Source organism: Lissotriton helveticus, chromosome 3_2, assembly GCF_964261635.1.
Source record: "Lissotriton helveticus chromosome 3_2, aLisHel1.1, whole genome shotgun sequence".
NCBI lineage: Eukaryota > Metazoa > Chordata > Amphibia > Caudata > Salamandridae > Lissotriton > Lissotriton helveticus.
In genome coordinates, this window is record NC_136062.1 from 192,601,312 (window position 1) to 192,627,469 (window position 26,158).

Consider the following 26,158-nt stretch of genomic DNA (forward strand, 5'->3'; position numbering starts at 1 on the left):
GCAGCCGCTATTAAAGTGAAAGTGTGACATTGGCACATTTACAAAAAAAAAACACTGTTTGTCTACTCGACCCACAGATGCTTTTTTTCCCCAAATCGCCCCATGCCGTGGTTTCACTTTAATGTCGACCACACCCCTTTCTTTAGACGCTGCTTTTCTAAAGAAAGGGACGCGGCCTCCATGAATGTAAAAGCGCCGCATGGGTGCTAGTAAACAAACAAATATTTGCAATGCAATAGGTCTCACATTTGCGAGAGTTAAGCTATTGCATTGCCAATAGCTCAAACACTCTTAAATGCCAGATTTATTGCATTGCAAATGCTTATCTGTTCTTCTCATTCAGCACCCTCTTTTCCTTCTTTCCTCCTTAACACCCTTCTAAGTCTCATTCTCTGTGTCTCTTAACTTTTAAGTTTTCATATTTCCATCTATCACTACCTTTTCTATTAATAGCCTTCCCTCTCTGATCTTGCCACTCCATTTCTTTTCATTCAACATTTGCTCCCCTATCTTCTGTTACTGCTTGAATCGTTCACTTTTTAATTTTCATTCCATTTATCTTACTTTACTTAATCTTGTGTTTCCAGCATTTGCTACTGTAGATTACATCTAAGCACACTCCTACGATCTAATATTAGGCATGGATGTTGCAAGTTGTCTTTTTTGGAGGAGGTTTCGGCTTTGAGGCAACTTAATATTCCACATAAAAATCCATAATACACCGGGATAAAGACTATTTTTCTATCACTGTCTTTTTTCCACCATCAGGTTTGGAAGTACTTTCAGAGCTCCACTACTGGCGCTACAGAAGAAAATCATTTGACTTTAAGGACCGGAATCACATTCCTTACCGTACGACCGCCGACCATTTCGAAATCCACCTGGACACAGAGGATTTCGATGCTAGTTCATATGAAAATAAAGCAGTTGGGGTCGGTGAAGGAGTACACTCCTTTCGAATTTTGCTAGTGGTGCAACCGCACATTTTGGTGGTCTGACCAGCACAGTGTCTGTGACCCTTGTTTACCAAGAGACCACAAAGACGCAAACTGCTCAACCAGCCAGGACTATAAAATTAAAAATACCATCCACTATCAGAGTGAATATCCGTGTGTGCATTACAAAATGTAGTGCCTGAGAGAATTCTGGCACTGAAGACTTAGTGGGCACATACTCCAAAGAGAGGGAATGGCCATCCAGTATCTCGGGAGGCCCGTTGCAGCACTGTTCAGAATGTCCAACAGAGGATTTCGAAAAACAATAGTCTCCATGGCCAGCATGTGAAACCTGCACCCAGGACACAGAATGCACCGAAGACACCCATGAATATGAGAATCTTTCCTCCAGGAGTCTTGAATTCAGGATAAGCACCAGCCTTGAAGGAGGTGAGCTGCAAGCCCTAAGGTGGTGGCAAAAAGGCATTGACTGATGGTACCTACCACTGTTTCAGAGCCTGTCTTGGTGGCCTTGATGCTTAGAGACACACCCAAGACACAGAAACACAGTGTTTGGTATCAAAATTAATTCTGAAATCTTCTTCAAAACTAGTACTGACACCTATTTTGACATAGTATGACACCCTCTCTAGAGCTGCAGAAGAAGCGTGTTGTCAGGCAGAGGAATGTTTACGTTCACCCTCAGAAATGACAGATACTTGCATATGCACCACAGCAAGAGCCAACATAAGAAGAGGAAGCTTACTTTTGAACAAATGTGGGGAAACTTAAAATGTTCCCTATACCTAAAAACCAAAAAACACTGCCTTAGAGACACCAGTCCTAGCCTTCCAGCACAGTCATCAGCACACATGCCTTCGACACAGCATGGGCCAGCTTTTTCTGACACACAAAGAACCTATCCAAGCTGATCATTTTGGTAATCCGTGGCAGGACCACAGCAAGGACTCCCTGGAAGATCCATCTTTGAGCTCTACATATTGAAGGCTTACCTGTCAGATTACACTATGGCATCTTGTGCCATCATCCAGAGGACTGCCCCTCACGACAAGGTGAAACTCTATGTGGCTGAGAAGGAAGACTACTTTCTGGTTGAAACACTCTCCATGACTGAAAGATCGGTCCAGTTCTTGCCCATGTTATAGTGCATTAGCAAATAGGGACACCAAAAATTCATAGACCAAGTAAACACAAAGATTTTAACTTCTGCATTAAGCAGTACAGGGTGGCACCCAACAAATTCTTGTATATTAGAGGTCATATACTACCTCACTCTGTCGTGGTACATACTGGCAAAAAGAGGATCTATGCCCAAAGCACCAGAGACACCATCGCCACTTGATAAGGAAAGCCACAAACTGTATGTTGCTGGCAAGATGGTGTACATAGTAGCAGTAACATAGGGGTGCAGCGCCACCTCAGGAGGCCTGCTTGCCAGGTACCACTGAGAGGAGATGGAATAGCAGATGAAACACCTGCCAGAGGCCTATTGCAAGAGATGCAAAGAGTTTGTGCAGGAGAGTAAGGTAATGCTCATAGCCAATATCCAATGCACTGTGGATGCAGCAATACTAAGTTACGCAAGACCAACGCCAAAAGAATGCATGACTTAGGATCTCAGTCTTCTGTCTGGATGTACAGCAGAAACTACTCTGTGTTCAGTTCAACGGCGTTCAATGGCAAAAGTTTCCAGCATGAACATTACCATCTACCTTAACAGGGTGTTAATGACTTTACTAATTCTTCGGTTGTCCGCAAACCCTTCTGTCTGCCTGGAGGCTCTCTCATGTGTCAGTGACTCATTCACTGCTGAAAAAGCCTTGAGGGCCCGTTCTACACTCATTCAGCTATTCATTTTTTAATAAGACTGTAATATACAAAGCTCAATTTTTGACAACAGAAGAATTAGTGAAGTCACTAACACCCTGTCAAGGTACATGGTTATGTTAATGCTGGATGCTTTTGACATTTTTTTAGTCAGATTGCTACCACTAAAGCTTCCCTGGCACTGTCCTGAGGATGACCGTGGCAATGTTTGGCAAGAGGGGGGGAAAGGGGGGGACTGTTGACACACTCTACTAAAACTGAACTGTGCCTTTCCCATTTGATCAGATTAAAACACACCTGTATTTAAGCATAATAAGATCTAGACTTGCCATCTCCAAACTGGAGGATGACATTGAGAGATGGATTAACCTGCCTCTGTGGCTGATGGGGAGAGTGTCCCTCATGAAAATGTTTGTATTGCAGCGTCTTCTTTTCCCCTTCGTTAATATCCCTATGGTCCTGTCAAAAACTTTTTTTCAACAATTGCATTCCGTGATGATTCGACTGGCATGGGCGGGCAAGCAGCCACAGGTGGCCTGGAAAATACTTACCCGACCATACACGATGGGGGGTTTAGGAGCCCCTGATTTGGAACTTTATTATAGAGCGGCACAAGGCTCTCATGCATATCATTGGATCCATGGGCCTGCTGAGGTCCCACACATTCGAATAGAGACCATTGTGCCGGACCCTACACCCTTACCTGCGCTGCTGTTTTTGCCTCGAGACTGGCGCACTGGCATATTAGATTTGTTTAAGTCTGTTACGCATGCTTGGCACCATATGCTGGAAGCTCAGGCTTGCAACTTGCTGTACGCTCTGTTAGCTCCTCTTGATTGGTGCTATTGGCTCGCCCCATGCCAAGACAAAGGGGTGATAGAGTCGTTGAGAACGCAGAAAATACACACCATGGGGGACCTCTCCGCAGATGGCACTGCTCGTTCCTGGGGAGATGTTGAAGGGGACGGAGAGTCGTATTCGCTGATACCCCGTTTTCAGTTCCATAGAGTGAGGTGTGCTCTTAAGGATCTGTTGGGAGAGGATATGTCGGAGCCCCCGGAGGTTACGGCAATAACTACTGCTATTAGAGCTAGGTCGCCCGCTAAAATGGTCGCCCGCTAAAATGGTCTCCAGGCTGTATCGCATAGCCCTTGCAGAGAGGGACACAGAATACTCTAAACCACGCATGGAATGGCAGAGAGATCTCTGGGTGGAATTAGCGGGTGATAAAAGGCTTTGCTGTTCCTCGAGTACTAAACGAATATCTCTCAACGGACGCAATCGATTAGTTCATTTCAAATTTCTGAATAGGGTGTATTATATGCCTGAACGTCTCCATAGATACGGTCTGAATGAGAGCCCACAATGTGAGAGGTGTGGAGCTTTGGTAGTGGATTTTTTGCATGTCGCATGTGCCTGTCCGGGGATCGCGGCCTTCTGGGGTAGGGTGTATGAAGAAGTTAACCGTATTACTGAGCTGCTATTGTCTCCAGACCCACTCCTGGCTATGTTAGGTTACTCCAAGCTACTCCCTAAGGACCGAAGACGACTGGTAGATATGGCCTTTCTCCTTGCCAGAAGATGTTTGGCCCTCTATTGGCTGCGAAGTCCAACACCCACAATGACATAGTGGACAAAAGAAATGCTCTATTGTAGCACCCAAACAGAGCTATATAGCAAATTTCTACCCCCACGCAACAGACCTAAGAATTCCTGGTCCCTTTTCTTGACTAGGGAGCTCCCACGCAAGACCCCAGACGGGGAGGATGTGGCAACAGCAACAGGGGAGGACTGCCGTACGACACATATTTAGATGCCCAGCGATAGGCCTACTGCCCCTCCGAATGACACACCTGATTCGTAGAGTGTTCACCGAGGCCATGGTGGAGTGAGCTCTGGGGCTGATTACTCAGTCGACTGGGGAACGGTGGACACCTGAGGAGAATATGGCCACACGATCTATTAATTAGGTATGGAATGGTTGTACTGCCAGGCTTGAGTCTCTAAATGTATTATTAGACATGTGCCACTTATACTTTTTTTGAAAACTTCTCTTTATTGGTTTTTACAAAAGCGAGGTAATATATGTCTTTCTCAGCATCATGCATTTGTTCGTAACACAGGTCAGGTACGGTGCATCCTTGCATGCCCCACATAGTTATCTAGTCAGTTCTCACCTTTGACATAACACTAATGATTTCTCCATTGGTACATGCAAAAGCTTAACAGCCCACAATTTTGCACAGTCTATATTCTGTCTCAGAGATCCACATACATCAATGTAACATTACAAACATATTATAAAAATACCAACCTTTTTACCAAATACCACGGCCTCTCCTTCCCATTCTGATCTTTGCAGGTAGTCATCGTCAAGGCATATTGCATCTCCAAGGCCACCCATCAATCACAACCCTTTTTGAGAATACTCTTGCTTCGTATCATTCTGCATCTTTCGAGTGAGCAAGCAAATAGCATTGCAATGGTGTCCATATGTCTCTGGGCCTAGAGGTCATTGGTAGGAGTTCCGCATATGATACCGATCTTTCCTGGCACGTTATCAAATACGCTAACCAGTCCTTAAACTTGGGCACGCGACCCCTTCCCCATCGGCATGCCACCCTTCTTTTGGCCATGAGTAGTACAAGCGCTACAAATTTGCGATATTCAGGCTTGAGCGGTTGAACATATCCCAACAATGCTATCAATGGTGTGTCCTCCACATGAGTGTCCACCATTTCACACAATGCCTGAAACACCTGATCCCAATACTGCCGTACTGCTGGGCATCCCCACGCTAAATGCAAAAAATCTGCTCCCGCTGCATGACACTTATCACACCTATCATCCTCCCGTAACTTAAACCTGCGCATCTTGACAGGTGTATAGTACAATCTGTGTAAAAATGTATAATGAATTATTCGAAGTCTGCTACTAGCCGACTCACGCTCTGTTTGCATACAGCTCCATTCCCACTGCTAGTCAGTTAGGACTAGCCTCAGCTCCTCGTCCCACCATCCCCGCGATGACGGAGGTGTCACTTCCACCTGTGAGTGTATCTTGTTATACAATAGCGACACCAATCTGTTATGGGTTTCCTTCTCCAATATAAGCTGCAATGGAGACAAGGCTGGCGGTTCCGCAGGGAACTCAGGAGTGACCGATCTCAGCCCAGTTTTTAATCTAAGATAGAGAAATAAATCTAATGGCGTCTTCTGTGTCTCTCGGAACATGTGTTCAATGCTACGGAACTGACCTTCATGATATAGGTCTCTCCAAGTATGTATCTGAATCCGCTGTTGGAGTTTTTTTAAAACCACCTCTTGCAATAAAGTCATAGCTGGATGGTAAGCGAGAGGTAATAACGGAGAGTACATCATTGGCATGCCCAGCATATTCTGTATGCGATTCCACGATGCTATGGTTCCCGTAAGTACATTAGCTGACCTGTCCCTACTGGCCACCACATCGTACAGTGCTCCTTCTATTGGTGTGGGGTGTGCCAGCCAATGCTCAGCAGCTACTTGTGGCATGTATCTCGGTTGTTTCACCCAATACCACGCGTAATGGGCTTGGGCGCATAGAAAATATAGCTCAAAATTGGGGATACCAAACCCGCCCTTCTCATATGGTCTCGTCAGCATGTCCCATTGCAGTCTAGGCTGCTTTCCTCCACAAACTAGTTGTATCTTTCCCGTCTTTAGCGTTTTAAAAAAGAAAGCACCCGGATGAAAGGGAATATTCAGGAAGAGGTAGAGCAGTCGAGGGAGCACCACCATCTTGATCAACGACGCTCGTCCCGCCATAGAGAGGGGCAGCGCCACCCAACGTGTAACACTGTCTTTTATTTTGTCCATGGCCGTACCATAATTCGATCTCAGAAGCTCTTCCTTATTTCTAGTGACCGTTATCCCTAAGTATTTTAGTTCATCCTCACACCATTCCAGGGGGAAGTCTGGTGAAAACTGCAACGTGGCGGCGGTCAGAGGAAAGATGCATGATTTACCCCAATTTATTTGTACCCCAGAAAGCTGCCCAAACACTATGAAGTCTCTCAATATTGGATTACGGTTCGGTTGGGGGTCACGAACATATAGAGTGATGTCGTCAGTGTATAACGAGACCAAAATCTGGCGTAAATTGCATTGGAGTGCCTTATCGTTATGATGCTGCCTCAACCTGGCCGCAAGCGGTTCAGTGGCTATGGCAAACAACAATGGCGAAAGGAGGCACCCCTGGCGCGTCCCTCTAGTGATACTGAAGGCCTGCGTTGTTTGTCCATTAACAAGGACCTTAGCCACAGGCATGCAGTAAAGCAGTCTAATCCATGACAGGAACAGCGGGGGGAAGCCCATGCGTTCCATGACTTTAAAAATATAATCCAATTCGATGGAATCGAATGCTTTTGTGGCATCCAAAGAAATTGCCCCTAATGGCAAGTCTGGCGAGACGTTATTTAATACGGCAAACAGATTATGGGAGGTTGCCCTGCCAGGCACAAAGCCCGATTGGTCAGGCAATATAAAGTTTTCCATTAAAAGGCACAGGGGCGTTGCGATTAACTTAGCCAGGATCTTTGTGTCACAATTGAGGCACGAGAGTGGCCTATAGGAGTCACACTGGGTTGGCTCTTTTCCTGGCTTGAGTAAGGACAGTATGAGCGACTCCCTCATGGTAGCAGGTAAATGTCCCACTTCCAGCGCATCCTCGTATACTTTTCTGAGTATAGGGGCCATCACGTCTATGTACGTTTTATAACATTCTGCTGGGATACCATCCGTGCCCGTGGCTTTCCCGGACTGGAGACTCATGATCGCCTCTCGCACCTCATCTAACTCAAACGATGCACACAGAAAAGCCCTCTGCCCGTCGCTGAGCCAGCCTAATGTCACATCTCCCAGAAAGTCATCAAAGTCCAGCGCGGATGTTCTTGTAGTGGTGTAGAGTCATTCATAATGTCTCAAAAAGGCATTAAATATAGCAGGTGTCTCTCGACAGATATCCCCCTCCGGGCTACCCACTTCCATCACATATGTGCTACATCGGGGCCATCTTGTCTTTTGTGCTAGTATCTTGCCGGGCCTATCTCCTTCACCATATTGCCGGGCTACCCAGTGTTTCCCTCGGAACTGCACCTCCCTCTTAGCCTTGTCCATATATTCCGTGAGTTTTTTCCTGAAGGCTGCTTGTGTGGTGCCTCTCGGGTTCATTGCGAGTTCCAGTTCCAATGCTTTTAACTCAGTTTCTAATGATTGTAGGGTGTTTAATATGTCTTTAAGGACTCCGACCCCCTTAGCTATGCAAAAACCTCTAAGCGTCACCTTGAAGGCTTCCCAGACTATCTCAACGCTGTCAACAGAGCCCTTATTTCGCTAAAAAAAATCAGTGATCTCCACACGTAATTCCTCCTGGAAAACCGTGTCAAGCAGGATGGGGGCGTACAGTCGCCAGGGGCTACGAGGTATGCTAAAGTCGGCAGCAGAGAGTCCCAACACTACTGGTGCATGGTCTGAATATGTCCTGGCCGGCGCTGTCCCTCTGGACATTAAAAAATAATCCAACCGGGCCCACGTGTGCGCATGTGCAGTGAAATGCGTGCCTTCTTTCCCACACGGGTATTTATGTCTCCAGGCATCAGTCAGCTGATACGCAGCAATGATGTCTGTTAACACCCCCTGCGCTCTAGTGTAGTGATGTGGTGCAGGATGCGATATATCTAAGCAAGGATTATAAGTCACATTAAAGTCCCTTCCCCATATGACGTGAGTAGAATCGATCTCAAATATTTTGGCCCAAAGTGTGTCAAAATATCCGGGGTCATCTGTGTTCGGCCCATAGCAACATGCAAGTGTGACTGACGTGGTACCCACCCGTCCCATGCGAGGCAGTACCGACCCTCCGGGTCTCCTGCTGTGCCTACGATCCGGAATGGGACCTGTTTTTTCATGAGTATCGCCGTTCCCCATGCGTATGTGGAGTACGAGGAGAAGATCATATGATCCGCCCAACGAGTGGCAAAAGTGTGTTGTTTGTGACGCGCAAAGTGGGTTTCCTGCAGCATAGCTGTATGTATAGTATGTCGGTCCAAATACGACAGTATTTGTCGTCTGTTTCTCGGATCTCCCAGACCTCTATCATTCCATGTGATGATATTCAATGTACCAGTGGACGAATTAGCCATAATTTCCGACTCCTATGTTTTCCATGAATGTGACCATGCAATCCACGCCCGCCCTGTCACTTGCACATATTTCACCAGCAAACCTCTATTCCGATACTGTACTCCTTCTAACCTACCCATCCATTCCTCCTTTTGTGAACTATGCTTACACATAACTTCCCTCACATAACAAACAATCAAACTGTCCCCCCCTCCATCCCCACCCACTGAAGCAACCCAATTTTGCCAGAATTCAAGTCCCTCCCCCCTTCCCCATCTCGTACCCGCTGCAAACTCAACATTGTGCCCCTCCCGATTGTCAGAACAAAGGTCTTCTTGGGGGGGATACCCGTTGGGGGACATGTCTAGAAAGCTACGCTGAACCTCCACTTCACTTAATCCTCCCTAGCTTCCTGCTGTGTAACGCAGGAGGGAGGGGTGGAAGCGGAGCCTGGAACCTCAATAACAACTTAGCAAATGAGTCAAGGAAGGATATCTCACCGCTCTCCGTCGCTCAGGGCCGTCAGTACATTTCTGCCTACCACTCAGAGTCTTGAGGCATGTGGCAATGTTTCTGTGGGTCGATTATTCCATGTTATCGTCATCTTCATTATGATCAGGATGTTTAGAAGCCCCCTGGCCCTCGCCGCCACGCCCTGCACTCTTCACGGATCTGAGAAAGTCTTCTACCTGTTGTGGTTTCGTGAAGAACTTCTGTTTTCCCTGATGTGTCACCCTTAGCTTTGCCGAATATAGGAGTGCCTAATCAGCGCCGCTCTCAGCTTCTTCTTAACGTCTAGGAACTTGCGACTTTCTTCCTGCACAATGGGAGTGAAGTCCGGGTAGATCGAGAAGGTGACGTCATCATAATTCAGCTGTTGTTTTTGTCGTGCCACACGGAGAGCCACATCACGATCTCTGTAATTTAACAATCTGGCAATGATAGGCCACGGGGGATTGCCTGGCGTCGGTCGGGGTCCAAGCGTTCTGTGCGCCCGCTCCACTATAAACTGTGAGGAAAATGCTTCTTTCCCAATGGACGCCAGCAGTAATTTTTCTATATAGTCCTCCATTCTACCAATGTTGGTCGATTCCGGCACACCTACCACGCGGATGTTGTTGCGTCGACTGCGGGCCTCTAAATCCTCATTTTTGGCCGCTTTGTGCGTAGTGTATTCTCGATAGTTGTGTGCCATGGCTAGCAGTGATATCGTCTGCATCAGATATCCGGCGTTCCGCCTCCTGAATCCTCTCTTCGTGCCTGTCAAGTTTGAGGGCTATTGCATCCATTCGGTATGAAATACGAACTACCTTTTCCACGACCGTCGCGAAACCCTGCCGTTTATCTCCTGCAAAATATTGTTCATGTCCGATGGTTGTGTCACAGCGCCATCAGTGGAATGCGGACTGGCCTCCGCGTCCTGCTCTTCCTGTGTGGACCTATTCCCCTTTTTTCCTGCCGCAAAGTTCAGCTTCGGCTGCTTCTTGTCGGGCTTTCCCATGATCACCTCTACGTTGTAGCCCAACAATTCACCGCAGGCGTTTACCCGTTGCCGTTCGATCTCCTGAGTGTCGGTGTCCGCTTGCAGACTTGCGTCACCGTGCCGCTCTCAACCTCCGGCGTGGCACATTGACGACTATATCTTGTTCCTTGTTGCCCCCCTCTCCGATGGACCAGCGCGTCCCTGGCAAAGTGGCTCTCAATTGTTTCAGGCAGATACAGCCAGTGAAGTCACATCAATGTTGTGCTGCCAGTCTACAGTCCCTGGCTTGTCCCAGTGCCACCACTCCTATCAAGTTCCATCAGGGCATATACACTGCCTGTCTCCACGTGATAGCGCCCAAAGGACAAGAAGTGTCAATTGTTGTAACTAGGGAGACTGTGGGGGGGATGGGGGGGCGGTACCTTTCCAGTCTCTCAAGGCCTCCGCTCAGACATCCTCTTAACCTCTGAGCTTTCACTCGATCCTAGCCTCCTCACCGCTCAGTGCTGTCCAGTTGCCATCAGCAAGGGGCCCTTCTTCAAGCCGCGCACGCACCTCTCCTTCAGCCCAGACTCGAACCACACCGGGATTGCTCCTCGCCTGACCCCGTCCGACGCAGGCTCCCATCCAGCAGAGGGCAGTCTTTAACCTCCGCCACGGTGCGAGCGAGGGGTGGGGGGCCACGGTCTCCTCCGTGGGCCGAAGCTGCCGCCCGTCGCAGTCCATTGAATTCGCGGTACTAGCGCAGTGTCAACATCAGGGCAACATCCACCGCTCCTGTTGGCCTTTATCATGGGGGCCCGGGCACGGCTCCGCCCGGCCTCCAGTCCTATTTGCACCGCTGCAGCCTCCCCCGGGCCAGCTACAGGCACCTTGTCCGCTCTCCCGGCACACAGTTCAAGTCATGCGCTCGTGGTCCTGCTCCTGAGCAGAGCGTGCCCGCCTCTTGTTGCCGCACTGCTGTCTAGCGGCCTGGTGCCCACGCTGGAAGCCTCGGTGTTTCCTGAGCTCCGCGCCCGCCCTGCCGTCACTCACTGCCCCAGTCTGGGTCTCGACAAAATCTTCACACTGCCACTGCTCCGGCCGTCGGCCTCCAATCGTCTCACTGCTGGCACCGAGTGTAGAGGGGGACTACCTCTGCTCAATGAAGCTATTTTCTACAATATTAGCGCCCATTTACTAAGGATAAATGCAGGATTTTTGTTCCAGGAAGCAGGAGCCTCACATGAGTGCGGCCATTCTGCTTGCGCGCTCTCTAGCGCCCCTGTGCCACTTATACTTATCTGGCTTTGATCCTGCGCTAGGTATGTACATGCTGATGCCTTGAATTGCTGCCTTGTTTTTTTTCTTGTTTCTTGAAATGCCAATAAACAGATTATTTAAAAAAAAAAAAAATAAGATATATACTCAGATTAGTGTGATGGCTAGCCATTTTAATACTTGCATTGAATTTATACTCAGTTTAGTGTGATGGCTAGCCATTTTAATACTTGCATTAAATTTATTTACATTATTGACTGCACTAAGCACTGCACCGTTAGCTTTTGTCTGCTGTGTAGCACCCTGGTTTATCAATGAGGTCTTTATTATAATATGTTTAGTGACAATCTGCTCAGAATCAAATTTATTGCTGTCCTTGAACTTCTGTCATTTATGCTATTTGTAAATATCAGTTGGACAACCAATCATACCAGGATATCAAATTACTACATGGTTTATTTACTCTTTATGCCTGCTTAAGAGTACTTTCGAGGGACCACGGTTTTGAGGTCAAGCCTAGTGGCAGCGCGCATGTGCTGCTCGCTCTGCGAGGCATTCTATAATAGAGTATGCAGTAGAAGCCCCGCCCACTCTCCGCCCATATTTGTCATTGACTTGTGTCATTGTCCTTCTTAAATGCTGGCTTCTGAATCGTAAATAGGCGTATTAGTCCCTCCTTAGTACTGCCTTGTCTGCATTTGTTACCGCCCATAACGACTGGACCTTTTTACTTGGCTTGTTACACGGCCTGCATTATAAGTGGGTGAGCACTATTTTGTTTATTGACACTGATGGGGACAATGGCGGCTGCTTTTTTTTTCCTTATTTGCATGCTGAGCACGGCGCCCGCTTTAGGGACACTGTGTTCAGTTTACATTTTATTTTTGAAACTTTAATACTGAGTGCTGTGCCCGCTTCAGGGACACTGCGCTCGGTTTCATATTTTTTTAATTAGAACATTGTAAATGCTTGGTATTAGGGTGACCAACCGTCCGAAAATTTCACGGACAGTCCGTAATTTCGGCCGTCTGTCCGTTGTCCGTGAAGGATTCTTTAACGGATGCCATTTGTCCGTCATTTTAACAGGGCACCGGTTGCCCCACCCTAAAGCCGCACAGCTTGCACCCACCTCCCTTCTTCACTCCGATGCTGCACCAAAGCTCCTCAGATACTCAGCAGCATTGGAGAGGCACAGCGGGATGGCAACCCTCACACCTCCAGCCCTTGATGACCTGTTAAGAGGTGCTTCGAAGGTGACTGAGAGGGAGGGGCTGCAGGTTCGAAGCAGCGACATCTATTCACATGCAAACAGCCCTGAATGCGGCATGTCTCTGCACTTTAGAGGGGGGCTCACACATTCCATTTCTACCCAGGGCCCCAAACATCCTAGACTCGGCCAGATTACACCCCTGATTACACCGAGGCAGCACGTGGTTCTCTTCACAGAGCGTAATTACTAAATTGTAAGCAAACCTCGGTTCTTCAAACATGCAGTCTATAATGTAATACAATAAAGAAATGGCACAATCGCACCCACACTGATTAACCAAGTATGGAGGACAATCAGTTCAATCAGTTCTCTTTGAGTATCTCCTGTAAGTACTGTACATCACAGTGGGGGATGGCATTTTGGACAGAGAGCCTGTCTTCTCGTTGTCTTGTGCAGGAGGGGGCGAGGAGCCCAAGATGATACTAGAATACTGCATGCCCACCCCTGTGCCCATCCTGGTGGATCCTGTTCCCTCTCCTGTGATGGCTCCTGTCCTGCCCTCAGTCAGGGGCGGCTCTAGGCTCATGGAGGCCCTGGGCAGGAAGCGTAGGTAGGGGACCGCGGAAGAGGGCGTCCGGGCGGGGAGGAGCGCGGTGGCCAGTGAAGAGGGGGGTGGTCAGGGTGTTTGTAAGTGGTACAGAGCCGGAGGCCGCCAAATCCCTGCCAGGGGCTGCCACGCAAATATGTATCCATCCTAAGAGGATTATTATATTAAGGATATTTTGGCGTGGTGGCCCCTGGGGTTTGGTGGCCCTGTGCATGTGCACAGCTTGCACATGCCTAAGGCCACCCCTGCCTCAGTGATGGCTCCTGTCCCCCCATGTTGCGGCTCCAGTCCACCCCTGCCTGTGATAGCTCCTGTTCCCCCCCCTTTCCCCCCGCCTGTGATGGCTCCTGTCCACCCCCGCCTGTGATGGCTCCTGTCCACCCCCGCCTGTGATGGCTCTTGTCCCCCCCTGTGGTGGATCCTGTCTCTGCCTGGGTGGATTCTGTCCCAGTCCTGGAACGGCTCCTGCAGCGAGGATGAAGTTCTTGATGGGCCTCTTCTCAAAAGGGCTCAGCTCAAAATTAATATGAAAAGGTGGGCGAGTGGGTAAGTGAAGGGATGGGTGGATGGCTGGGTGAATTAGTGAAAGGGTAAATGGATGAATGAAAGAGTGAATAAATGGATAATGAGAGAGGATGGATGGATTGATGAGTGAGGGGAAGGATGGAAAGAAAATGTAAATAGCTGGATGTTATTGTTATTGTTAACTTAGTTTTTATAGCGCCAACTCACCTACAGGTCTGTATGGGTGGAAGGGTAGCTGGATGATGGATGAGGGGAAAGATGGATGAGGGGAAGGATGGATGGGTGAGGGGAAGGATGGATGATGGATGAAAGGAAGGATGGATGAGGGGAAGGATGGATGGATGGATGATGAGGGGAAGGATGGATGGATGATGGATGGATGATGAGGGGGAGGATGGATGGATGAGGGGAAGGATGGATGGATGAGGGGATGGATGGATGAAAGGAATGATGGATGAAAGGAAGGATGGATGAGGGGAAGGATGATGGATGAGGGGAAGGATGGATGGATGGATGGATGGAGGGGAAGGATGGATGGATGAGGGGAAGGATACATGGATGGGATGGATGGATAGATGAGGGGAGGGATGGATGAGGGGAAGGATGGATGGATGAGGGGAGGGATGGATGGATGAGGGGGAAGGATGGATGGATGAAGGGATGGATGGATGAGGGGAAGGATGGATGGATGAGGGGAAGGATGGATGGATGAGGGGAAGGATGGATGGATGGATGAGGGGATGGATAGATGGATGAGGGGATGGATGGAGGGGAAGGATGGATGGGTGGATGGATGATGAGGGGAAGGATGGATGGATGGATGGAGGGGAAGGATGGCTGGATGAGGGGAAGGATGGATGGATGGATGGAAGGATGGATGGATGAATGGAGGGGAAGGATGGATGGATGAGGGGAAGGATAAATGGATGGGAAGGATGGATGGGTGAGGGGAAGGATGGATGGGTGAGGGGAAGGATGGATGATGGATGAAAGGAAGGATGGATGAGGGGAAGGATGGATGGATGAGGGGAAGGATGGATGGATGAGGGAAAGGATGGATGGATGAGGGGAAGGATGGATGGATGAGGGGAGGGATGGATGGATGGAGGGGAAGGATGGATGGATGGATGGATGAGTGGAAGGATGGATGGATGAATGGAGGGGAAGGATGGATGAGGGGAAGGATAAATGGATGGGAAGGATAGATGGGTGAGGGGAAGGATGGATGGTGGATGAAAGGAAGGATGGATGAGGGGAAGGATGGATGGATGAGGGGAAGGATGGATGGATGAGGGGAAGGATGGATGGATGAGGGGAAGGATGGATGGATGAGGGGAGGGATGGATGGATGAGGGGATGGATGGATGAAGGGATGGATGGATGAGGGGAAGGATGGATGAGGCGATGGATGGATGGATGAGGGATGGATGGAGGGGAAGGATGGATGGATGGATGGATGATGAGGGGAAGGATGGATGGAGGGGTGGATGGATGTATGAGGGGAAGGATGGATGTATGTATGAATGGAGGGGAAGGATAAATGTATGGGATGGATGGGTGAGGGGAAGGATGGATTAAAGGAAGGATGGATGAGGGGAAGGATGGATGGATGAGGAGAAGGATGGATGGATGAGGGGAAGGATGGATGGATGAGGGGATGGATGGATGAGGGGATGGATGGATGGATGGATGAGGGGATGGATGGATGAGGGGATGAATAGAGGGGAAGGATGGATGGATGGGTGGGTGGGTGAAAGGATGGATGGATGGATGAGGGGATGGATGGATGGATGAGGGGATGGATGGATGGATGAGGGGATGGATAGAGGGGAAGGATGGATGGATGGGTGGATGGGTGAAAGGATGGATGGATGATGAGGGGAAGGATGGATGATGAGGGGAAGGATGGATGGATGATGAGGGGAAGGATGGATGGATGAATGGATGGATGGATGATGAGGGGGTGGGTGAAAGGATGGATGATGAGGGGAAGGGTGGATGGATGGATGGATGGATGGATGATGAGGGGAAGGGTGGATGGATGGATGATGAGGGGGTGGGTGAAAGGATGGATGGATGGATGGATGATGAGGGTGTGGGTGAAAGGATGGATGGATGATGAGGTGAAGGATGAATGGATGATGAGGGGGAAGGACGGATGGATGATGAGTGGGTGGGTAGAAGGATGGATGATGATGCGGGGTGGGTGAAAGGATGGATGGATGATGAGGGAATGGATGGATGATGAGGGGGTGGGTGAAAGGATGGATGGATGATGAGGGGAATGATTTATGGATGATGAATGGGTGGGTAGAAGGATGGATGGATGGAGGATGAGGGGGTGGGTGAAAGGATGGATGATGAGGGAATGGATGGATGATGAGGGGGTGGGTGAAAGGATGGATGGATGATGAGGGGAAGGATGGATGGATGAGATGAGGGGAAGGAAGGATGGATGGATGATGAGTGGGTGGGTAGAAGGATGGATGGATGGATGATGAGGGAAAAGAATGGATGGATGATGAGGGAAAAGGATGGATGGATGATGAGGGGAAGGATGGATGGATGATGAGGGGAAGGACAGAGGATGGATGGATGATGGGTGGGTGAAAGGATGGATGGATGGAGAGTGGGTGGGTGAAAGGATGGATGGATGGATGATGAGGGTGTGGGTGAAAGGATGGATGGATGATGAGGGGAAGGATGGATGGATGGATGAGATGAGGGGAAGGAAGGATGGATGGATGATGAGTGGGTGGGTAGAAGGATGGATGGATGGATGATGAGGGAAAAGAATGGATGGATGATGAGGGAAAAGGATGGATGGATGATGAGGGGAAGGATGGATGGATGATGAGGGGAAGGACAGAGGATGGATGGATGATGGGTGGGTGAAAGGATGGATGGAGAGTGGGTGGGTGAAAGGATGGATGGATGATGAGTGGGTGGGGGAAAGGATGGATGGATGATGAGTGGGTGGGTGAAAGGATGGATGGATGGATGGATGGATGATTTGGTGGGTGGATAGTGGGTGGGTGAAAGTATGGATCAGTGGATTGGATGGTGGGTGGGTGAAATGATGGATGAGTGGGTGGGTGGATGGTGGGTGGGTGGATGATGGGTGGGTAGGTGGATGAGTGAAATGATGGATGGATTGATGGATTGATAAGTGCATGGGTGAATGAATGGACGTATGAGTGAAAGGGTGGATGATGGGTGGATGAGTGAGTGAAAGGGAGGGTAGATTGACAAAACAATGAATAGATGTGCGAAGGAGTGAAATGATAGATGGATGAGTGATAGGGTCAATGGATGGATTCATGAGTGGATGAGTAGATGGATGGATGGGTGGATGGATGGATGGAAGGAAGGATGGCTAAGTGAAAGGGTCGATGGAGAGAGTAAGGGAGGATGGATGGATGACTAAAAGAGTGGATGGGTGGAAGGATTAGTAAGTGAAAGGATGGCTGGATTGGTGAAAGGCTAAATGGCTGAACGGATGAGTGAATGGATGGATGGGATGAAGAGTGGATGGATAAGTGTACAGATGGATAGGGTGAAAGGGTGGATGGATGGATGGATGGATAATGGAGGATGAGTGAAAAGATGGATGAGGGGATGGATGAAGGGATGGATGAGTGAAATGATAGATGGAAGGATACATGATGGATAGGTTTGCAAATGGTTGAATATGTTTGGAAATGGCTGGGCTTACTTATATACTATTGCGCGACCTCTGATGTGTCTGTAAAACGTACCTATTGTCCTGAAGTTTTGTCCTGAATTTTGACCTCCTGTCCTGAATTTGTGTCCTGAATTTTGGCCCTTTGTCCTGAATTTTTACACTCACCGTCCTGAATTTGCACCAATGCCAGTTGGTCACCCTACTTGGTATTTGTAAAATGACCATTTGAGCGGTGGCTGCGCTCCATGACTTTTTGATTGTAGAATACACTGATATTCTATTCTACAGCTGACAACAAACATTCTGGATTCCCAAGGCACATCACATCGCACGACTGCAACACGTCGCTGAATCACTCGGGGTTTTCACACAGTGTAGCCCAAAGCGTGGTGACCTTTTCCCTGCAGTCTAAGGTGTTCTCTCAAGTCGTAAGTCGCTCAGAGTTGCTTTTTTAGAAGCCTTGCTTGGCGCTCTGGCCCAGTCTGTCAACACTCCAAGGCATTCACCCTGCCCCCTGAAATGCAAAGGGCTAGCTGTAGTTACAGTTGCAGTGCTTCCAGTTTTTATATCAAATATCACAGAACAAAATGGAATTGAAATAAAGCTCAGGCAGAAAAAGGTTAACCATCGTTGGATCCAAAAATTAACAGTACGTTGAAAATTAGCTGTTGCATTTCTGAAATCCGGGACTTTTTGCTGGGAAAACAGTGATCAGAGCTGCCATGAAAAGAAGGCTACTGGACTTTTGTTGGGGTCTGCACTGTGGGTCTTCATGACAAAACATGCATCGGTGTAACTTTCCCTTTAAGGCCATGGACTTCGTTGTACCCTCTCACCTGAGGTTTAGAGCGAAAGGTAGGTGTGCTCATGTGAATGAGGATTGCTCTTTCTTGGTCCGTGGAGGATGGACATGTTTCAATCCTAGTTCTGCAGATCACCTCAACAACCTGTTACAAATTAGAGTGCTGGCTTCTGTTTTGACATCTAAGTTTACTAAAAATGAAAAGCTGATATTTCGGTGCAAACATAGTGGTATGTTTATGAAGATGACCATTCTTTGTACTAGAGAAGTGGAAATGTTTATCCTAAATGAAAGCTCTATACCTCATAACGAAATGAGTGTATTTTCAGAAAGTGTCAGGCTTTTGTTTGAGAGCAGTACTTTTGCATTTCTGAACCATGTCTGATATTGAGATTTGTGTAATAGTTTGTACTGACTTTAAGATAGGTATTGCTGATCTTGGTTCCTTGTTACTCGAGTTCAGTTTCTGGTCTGGTTTGTTAATAGACTTCAGCTTTTATATTAATAATGCTTTTTACAATATTATCACTACTGCTGGCTGAAGCCTTAGTATGTATTAGTGATACACTCAGAGTCCTTTCTGATCCTAAAGGTCTCTATAAACATAGCAGTAGCACTGTTGTATGAGCCTCTAAGATTTGCCTATCTCTCCTTTTTCCTGCCCGCTATTGAGAGTTTGTATAACTTTAGTGGCACACTTATTTAATTATTTATTTTATATGGCGTGGTCTGCTTTCACTTTAGCGACTGCGCTTATTTCATTACCAGCGCAGCCACTTTCACTTTAGCGCCCGCACTACAAAAGTTTTTGAAATCAATGATTTTTTTAAACTTTTTTACTTTTTTACTTTTTCAACTTTAATGTTGGCTGCACCCCTTTATTTACACGCTGCTCACTGTAACCTGAATATGTGAGCAACGTTTAAAAAAAGGGGCGCGGCCACCATTAAAGTGCTCTCACATTTGCAAGAGTTTGAGCTCTAGGCATTAAAAATAACAATGACTTTTATATATGTGTTGCTTTTAAAAACATATAAATAAAAGGAATTGTCATTTACAATGACAGTAGCTTAAACGCTCGCAAATGCGAGACCTATTGCATCGAAAATACTATTTCTATTGGCACGCTGCAAAGGTACACATGTTTTATGGGACAGCCTGATATATGTGTGTTGTTAGCATGCGATCTACAACAATACATGGTGTAAATGAAAAATGGTACCTAATTGTAACAATCGGTTTGCACCTTGTAGTGCTTGTAGATTCAGGAGCACCCACCAACCTCCGTAGATATGAGTTCTTATCTTAATGTTTTTTCACTCTATAAATACTGATATAATCCTGATTACAATGCACCAAACACACTGTCCTGCTGTGCAGCACTCCACATACCTTCTTTCCCCTCTTTAGGGTGTGGGTGGTGGAAAAGTCTGAGGTGGAGTCTTTGTCCTTTTACAGTGTGGGTTTTGGGCCGAGACCACCAGTCACCTTAAACCCAAAACATCTTCTGTGAAGAAAACCAACTTGCAATGTCCTCACCCAACACTGGATAGCAGGAGTGTGTGAGCATGTGAATCTACAGCACTACAAGCTGCAAACAAATTGTTACAGGTAAGTAACATTTACCATCTTCGATCTCTCGCCATCTTTAGTCACTCAGTGTGTCCTTGTCTGCTCACGTTTTCTGTGACTCTCATTTTCCTTTTCCTACTTTGTCACTTTCTTCAATATTATCATTCCATATGCTATTTTTACATTTCTCCATTGCACTTTTTATCGTGTAGTCTATTAAACAATAATGAAAGCCTAAAAAACCCAATAGTTAAGAAAATGCAAAAGCTAAGAAACCTGTGCAGCATTAGCTTATCCCCAATTAGCAATCTTAAGCAAAAATTATCTAAAAAAAGAAATGCAACCCATCTCGTTAGTCAATATTAAACCTTGTATCACCGACATAAAAAGTATTGCAAGGAAAAAGAATCGTAGCACATGAGAAAAAAGCTCACACAATGTATAAAAAATACAATTACAAACATATGCAGCACACAAACCAAAAAATCTTTAACTGTTATCACACTGATTAGTTAATATTTGGATTCCCGACCACGACGACAAGTCCTTCTGCGACTGGCGGGCCCTGACGTCCAAAGCTAGACGGGATCGGTCCCGCAAGCGACTTGAGCTCTGGCAGTCAGCCCCGCGCCGCTCGAGGTCCTGGTCCGGAAGGAGGTCGAGGGACCGGTCGTGGTGCCGGAGTCACCACAGTTCTGGGAGTCCTCAGGTAAGAGGCACAAGAAGTCGAAGAGGCGCCATCGCTCTTCTGACTCCCCCCGACGCTCGCGCGACGCGGCCGGGGGTTCGGGCAACACTGCCCACGCGGCTCTGCCGGAGTCGCAGGCGTCACGGCCTGCTCCATACCCGCCGGTCCCTGAGCAGAACGCGACGCCGGAGATCGATCCTTCCTCATGGCCATGAGGTTGCTCGCTCCTCCGTCGGGTTCCGCGGTACCTTCGGGCCAAGCTGCCCGACTGGGTCCTCACGCGGGCCGGGTGCTTCGGCCCCGGTGCCATCGGGTGCTTCGGCCCCGATGCCGTCGGTGGCTTCGGTCCCAACGTCGCAGAACCCCGCCGGTTCCGGCTCCGGATCCGGGTCGTCGCCGGACAACCTCATAGGGTGTCGCCCCCGGCGCCGTCCCAGGACGACACCGTCCCCGGTCCTACCCTCGATTCGAGTCCGGCGTCGGAACGGCGCCGCTCTCGGCGCCGATGGGAGACTTTTACTTCTACGACCCGGCCCCGTCCTGAGAACCTGAGTACCAGGTGATGGGTGATGAGGAGGATTGGTAGGGGTCTGAGGACCCTCTGGCACGTGAGTGTCAGTCTTCTCAGGACTGGACAGGTCAGCTTGGGGAGGCCAGTGGTTTGGACACTTTGCCCGACACTGGTTTTGTCTCCCCTCCTACCGTGGCTACGGAGGAGGGGGCTGCCTATAGTGTGGTGCTGACGCGGGCTGCCAAGGCCTTGGGCCTTTAACTCCCCGTAGCGGCCGTGAGGACTAACCTCCTCACTGAGGTCCTTAAACCGCAGGCAAGCTTGGCCGAGCCTCTGCTGCCTTTTAATGAGGCCTTGTCAGACGTTCTTCTGGGCACTTGGTCCAAGCCCGCTACAGGTCCGCCTGTAGATAGGAACGTGGCCAGGCGCCACCGCCCGGGGGCGATCTGCTTCCTGTTCACCCACCCCACCCCCGAGAGCCTGGTCATCCAGGTCTCTAACTCCCAGACTGCATTCCCGACGGCTCCCCCCGATCGGGAATCCAAGAGGTATGAGCAATACGGGAAAAAGGTATTCTCCTTCCTGAGTTTGGGGTTGCGGTCAGTCAACACCGCATGCCTCTTGGGCCGTTACACCCACTCTCTGTGGGACACGGTCGCGGACGTGCTGCCACAATGTCCGGAGGGGGCCCGGACTAAACTCGCCCAAGTCCTTGCGGAGGGTCGAGATGCGGCACGGTATTCCATCCGGTGTGGGCTGGATACCACGGACTCACTGGGCAGAGCGATGGCAACGACGGTGGCGATTCGTAGCCACGCCTGGTTGAGGTCCGCCAACTTTTCGGCTGATGTCCAAAACACCCTTATGGACATGCCGTTTGATGGCCGTCGCCTCTTTGGCGACAAGGCAGACCATGCGCTTGAGCGCTTTAAGGATTCCAGGGCTACGGCCAAGTCCTTGGGTCTCTCGGCCCCGCGCCAGCAAATGGCTGCCTTTTGCCCCTTTCGTAGCCAAGGAAGGGGTGCCCCCACACGTCCTGCCAGCCACGGGCCGCAGACTACCATCCAGCGCGGTGGCGGATGTGGAAACTGCCGTGGAGATGGTCGGGGACAACGGCGAGGCCAGTCCACACCTACCCCTGCAGCATCCGCCTCAAAACCCTCCTCGTCCGAGCTTTCAGGCCCATGTGACGCCAGTGGGAGGCAGGGTTTGCCATCACCACCTCCACTGGCGCACTGTCACATCGGACAGGTGGGTGCTGCAAATCGTCCGAAGGGGCTACTCCCTCAACTTAGAAGCGTCCCCTCCAGCCATGCCACCGCAGTACCACCGCGTGTCTGGGGATCACTTGAAGCTTCTATAAAAGGAAGTTACGGCCCTCTTGGCCAAGGGGGCCATCGAGCGCGTTCCTGGGCCAGAAGTAGGGTGTGGTTGTTACTCCCACTACTTTCTGGTACCCAAGAAGGGCAAAGAGGGCCTACGCCCTATCTTGGACCTACGGAACGTCAACGGCTTCCTCCGGAAGGAAACTTCAAGATGCTGACACTGGCTTAGGTCTTTGCTGCCCTGGACCCGGGAGACTGGATGGTAGCGTTGGACTTGCAGGACGTTTATTTTGACATCCCCGTCCTGCCGGCCCACCGGCGTTACCTGCAGTTCACGATAGGCCACAAGCACTTTCAGTTTACCGTGCTCCCCTTCAGCCTTACCAGCGCCCCACGGGTGTTCACGAAAGTGATGGCGGTGGTCGCAGCTGATCTGCGCAGGTTAGGGGTCTTACCCTACCTCGACGACTGGTTGTTGAAGGCGGGCTCGCCCCAGACAGTCGTCAGCAGCCACCTCCAGACTACGGCCGACCTCCTGCACCTGCTGGGGTTCTCCATCAATGTGCCGAAGTCACACCTGTGTCCCTCTGAGAAGCTCCTCTTCATCGGAGCGGTTCTAGACTCGGCGCAGTTTCGGGTTTATCCTCCTGAACAGCGGGTTCGGGATATTCAGGCTCTTATTCCGATCTTTCAGCCGTTATCTCGAGTCTCGGTCAGGTTGACGCTGCGACTTCTGGGGCTGATGACCTCGTGCATCCTTCTGGTGCATCACGCCCGGTGGCGGATGTGGGCTCTGCAGTGGGACCTGAAGTTTCAATGGGCCCAGCATCAGGGCAACTTGTCCGACCATGTCTTGATCTCGGAGGGCACTGCAAGACAGTTGCAGTGGTGGCTCTCCGACTGCGATTGGGTCAGCGGCAGATCCCTCTCCCTACCCCAACCGGAGCACATTGTTGTGACTGACGCGTCCCTCCAGGGCTGGGGGGGCCACATGGGAGAGGCGGAAATCAGAGGCCTCTGGTCTCCGGCGGAGTCCCAGCTCGATATCAACCTTCTGGAACTGCGGGCGATCCGGCTTGCCCTGAAGGCATTCCTCCCCTCTGTCCGGGGGAGTGTAGTGCAGGTGTTCACGGACAACACCACCGCCATGTGGTACTGCAACAAACAGAGCAGGGTGGGGTCATGACCCTACGCCAGGAGGCCCTGCGCCTCTGGCAGTGGCTGGAACATCAGGGCGTGACCCTGGTGGTTCAACAACTGGCAGTTTCCCTGAACGCCAGGGTGGATGAACTCAGCCGTCGGTGCATGATGGATCATGAATGGCATCTGAACTCGGATGTGGCGCAAGGCCTCTTTCAGTAGTGGGGAGAGCCTTGGTTAGATCTATTCGCCACAGAAGAGAACGCGCAATGTCATCAGTTCTGCGCGTTGGAATTTCCAAGGCGGCACTCGCTCGGAGACGCTTTTCATCGCGAGTGGAGCTGCGGTCTGTTGTACGCCTTTCTGCCTATACCACTTCTGCCCAGAGTGCTGAAGAAGATCAGGCGCGACCGGGCCCACGTTATCCTTGTGGCTCCGGACTGGGCACGACGATATTGGTATCCAGAGCTATTCAGCATGTGTGTCGATCCCCTGATTCGTCTGCCTCTTCAGGAGGACCTTCTGTCGCAGCAGCAGGGGACGGTCCTCCACCCGAACCTGTCCAGTCTCCACCTCCATGCTTGGAGATTGAGCGGTGACAGTTGAGGCCATTTGACTTGCCTCCTGAAGTTTGTAATGTGATTCAGGCAGCCAGGCGTCCCTCCACAAAGTCGGTATACGCCTGCAGGTGGAACAGATTTGTGGCATGGTGCACAGCAAAGGCTGTGGATCCACTCTCTGCCCCTCCTCTTCCTTCTTTCTCTTGCCCAGCAGGGCTCTGCTCTGGGCACTATCAAGTGCTACCTTTCTGCCCTTTCCGCCTTCTTGAGGCTACTGATCAGCCTTCTTTGTTCAAGTCCCCGATTGTTAACAGATTCTTAAAGGGCATCATTCACATGTTCCCCCCTGTTCCTTTCGTGATGGGACTTTAACCTGGTTCTGACTTACCTGATGTGCGCTCCTTTTGAGCCGCTTCATAACTGTCCTCTCGGTCTTCTTACACTTAAGACTGCTTTCCTGGTTGCCATCACCTCTGCCAGGAGAGTGAGTGAGCTCCAGGCTTTTTCCTCTACACCTCCTTTCCTTTCTGTTCATCCGGACAAGGTTGTGTTGCGGACAAGACCCTATTTCCTGCCCAAGGTAGTCACAGCCTTCCACATCGGGCAGTCCATCACCTTGCCCAACTTCTTTCTGCCTCCGCAACCCTCTAAAGAGGAAGAGCGGCTCTACCGTCTGGACCCAAAACGTGCGCTATTATACTATCTGGATCGCACACGCCAGTTCCGGGTGGATGACCAACTCTTTGTTGGTTACGTGGGTGCTAAGAAGGGGCAGGAGGTGCACAAACAGACCATCTCTCGGTGGGTCATGTTGTGCATTAAGGCATGCTACTCTTTGGCTAAGAAGGAGCCTCCTGTTGGGCTCAGGGCCCATTCCACTCGGGCCATGGCGGCTACTACTGCCCTGGGCCGGGGAGTCCCCTTGCAGGACATCTGTCAGGCAGCTACGTGGGCCTCTCTGCACACGTTCGCAAGACACTACTGCCTGGACAGCCAAGTCCGGAGGAATGGCTTCTTTGGCCGTTCCATCCTCCAGGACTTTCTGATGTGATCATTGGTTCGCAGACCCACCACCGGGGTTGATATTGCTGGGGTATCTATTCTAAGGTAAGGAATCTAATACTAACCTGTTTCTTTCAGATGCACAAGTTACTTACCTTCGGTAACGATATATCTGTAGGAAACAGTAGTTAGTATTAGATTCCTTACCGCCCCACCCATCCTCCCCGTTCTGCGAACTGATATCTAGGGTTAAAGTCATCCCCTTTCAGGGCTCTAGTTTCATGGCACCAGTGTTGGTTTTTTATCATGGCTCTGCGTTTCTGGCACGGAAAAGCTGTGTATAAGAACTGACGTCAGCGCGCGAGGGCAGCGTCTAAGTACTCCGGCGACGTCATCCCGGCGCCAACGACGACGAACACGGAGCCGCAGAAGACGCCTACCGACGCGCAAGGGTACTGCTACGCAAAAGTTTCCGGATCCAGTCTGACACCTAGGGATATTCTAAGGTAAGGAATCTAATACTAACTACTGTTTCTTACAGATATATCGTTACCGAAGGTAAGTAACTTGTGCTTTTAGAACTTTTAAAATACAGCCATTTGCTCAAGTTTATTCAGAAGCTATTCCAGGTGACATTGCTAGGATTTGTGCACCAGCATCTGAAAATTTTGCAGGCTGAGATGCTGTCTATGCTTCATAAATGGGCGCTGGAACATGCCCCAATATCCAGTTTCTTCTCAGTAAAGAAAAAATCATGAAAAGTGACGCCCCCATCCTGGCAGCTCAACAAAATATCTAAGGAAGCAGTCATTGAGCACGGTGCCCCGGTCAAAAGTGTTAAAGG

At 49.6% G+C, this 26,158-nt stretch overlaps 1 protein-coding gene across 2 annotated transcripts in view; it reads left to right on the forward strand.

Moving 5' to 3' along the window:
• Positions 1-26,158, forward strand: part of BBS4 (Bardet-Biedl syndrome 4) — a 566,073-nt gene that overhangs the window by 423,285 nt on the left and 116,630 nt on the right. The window lies entirely within an intron of this gene.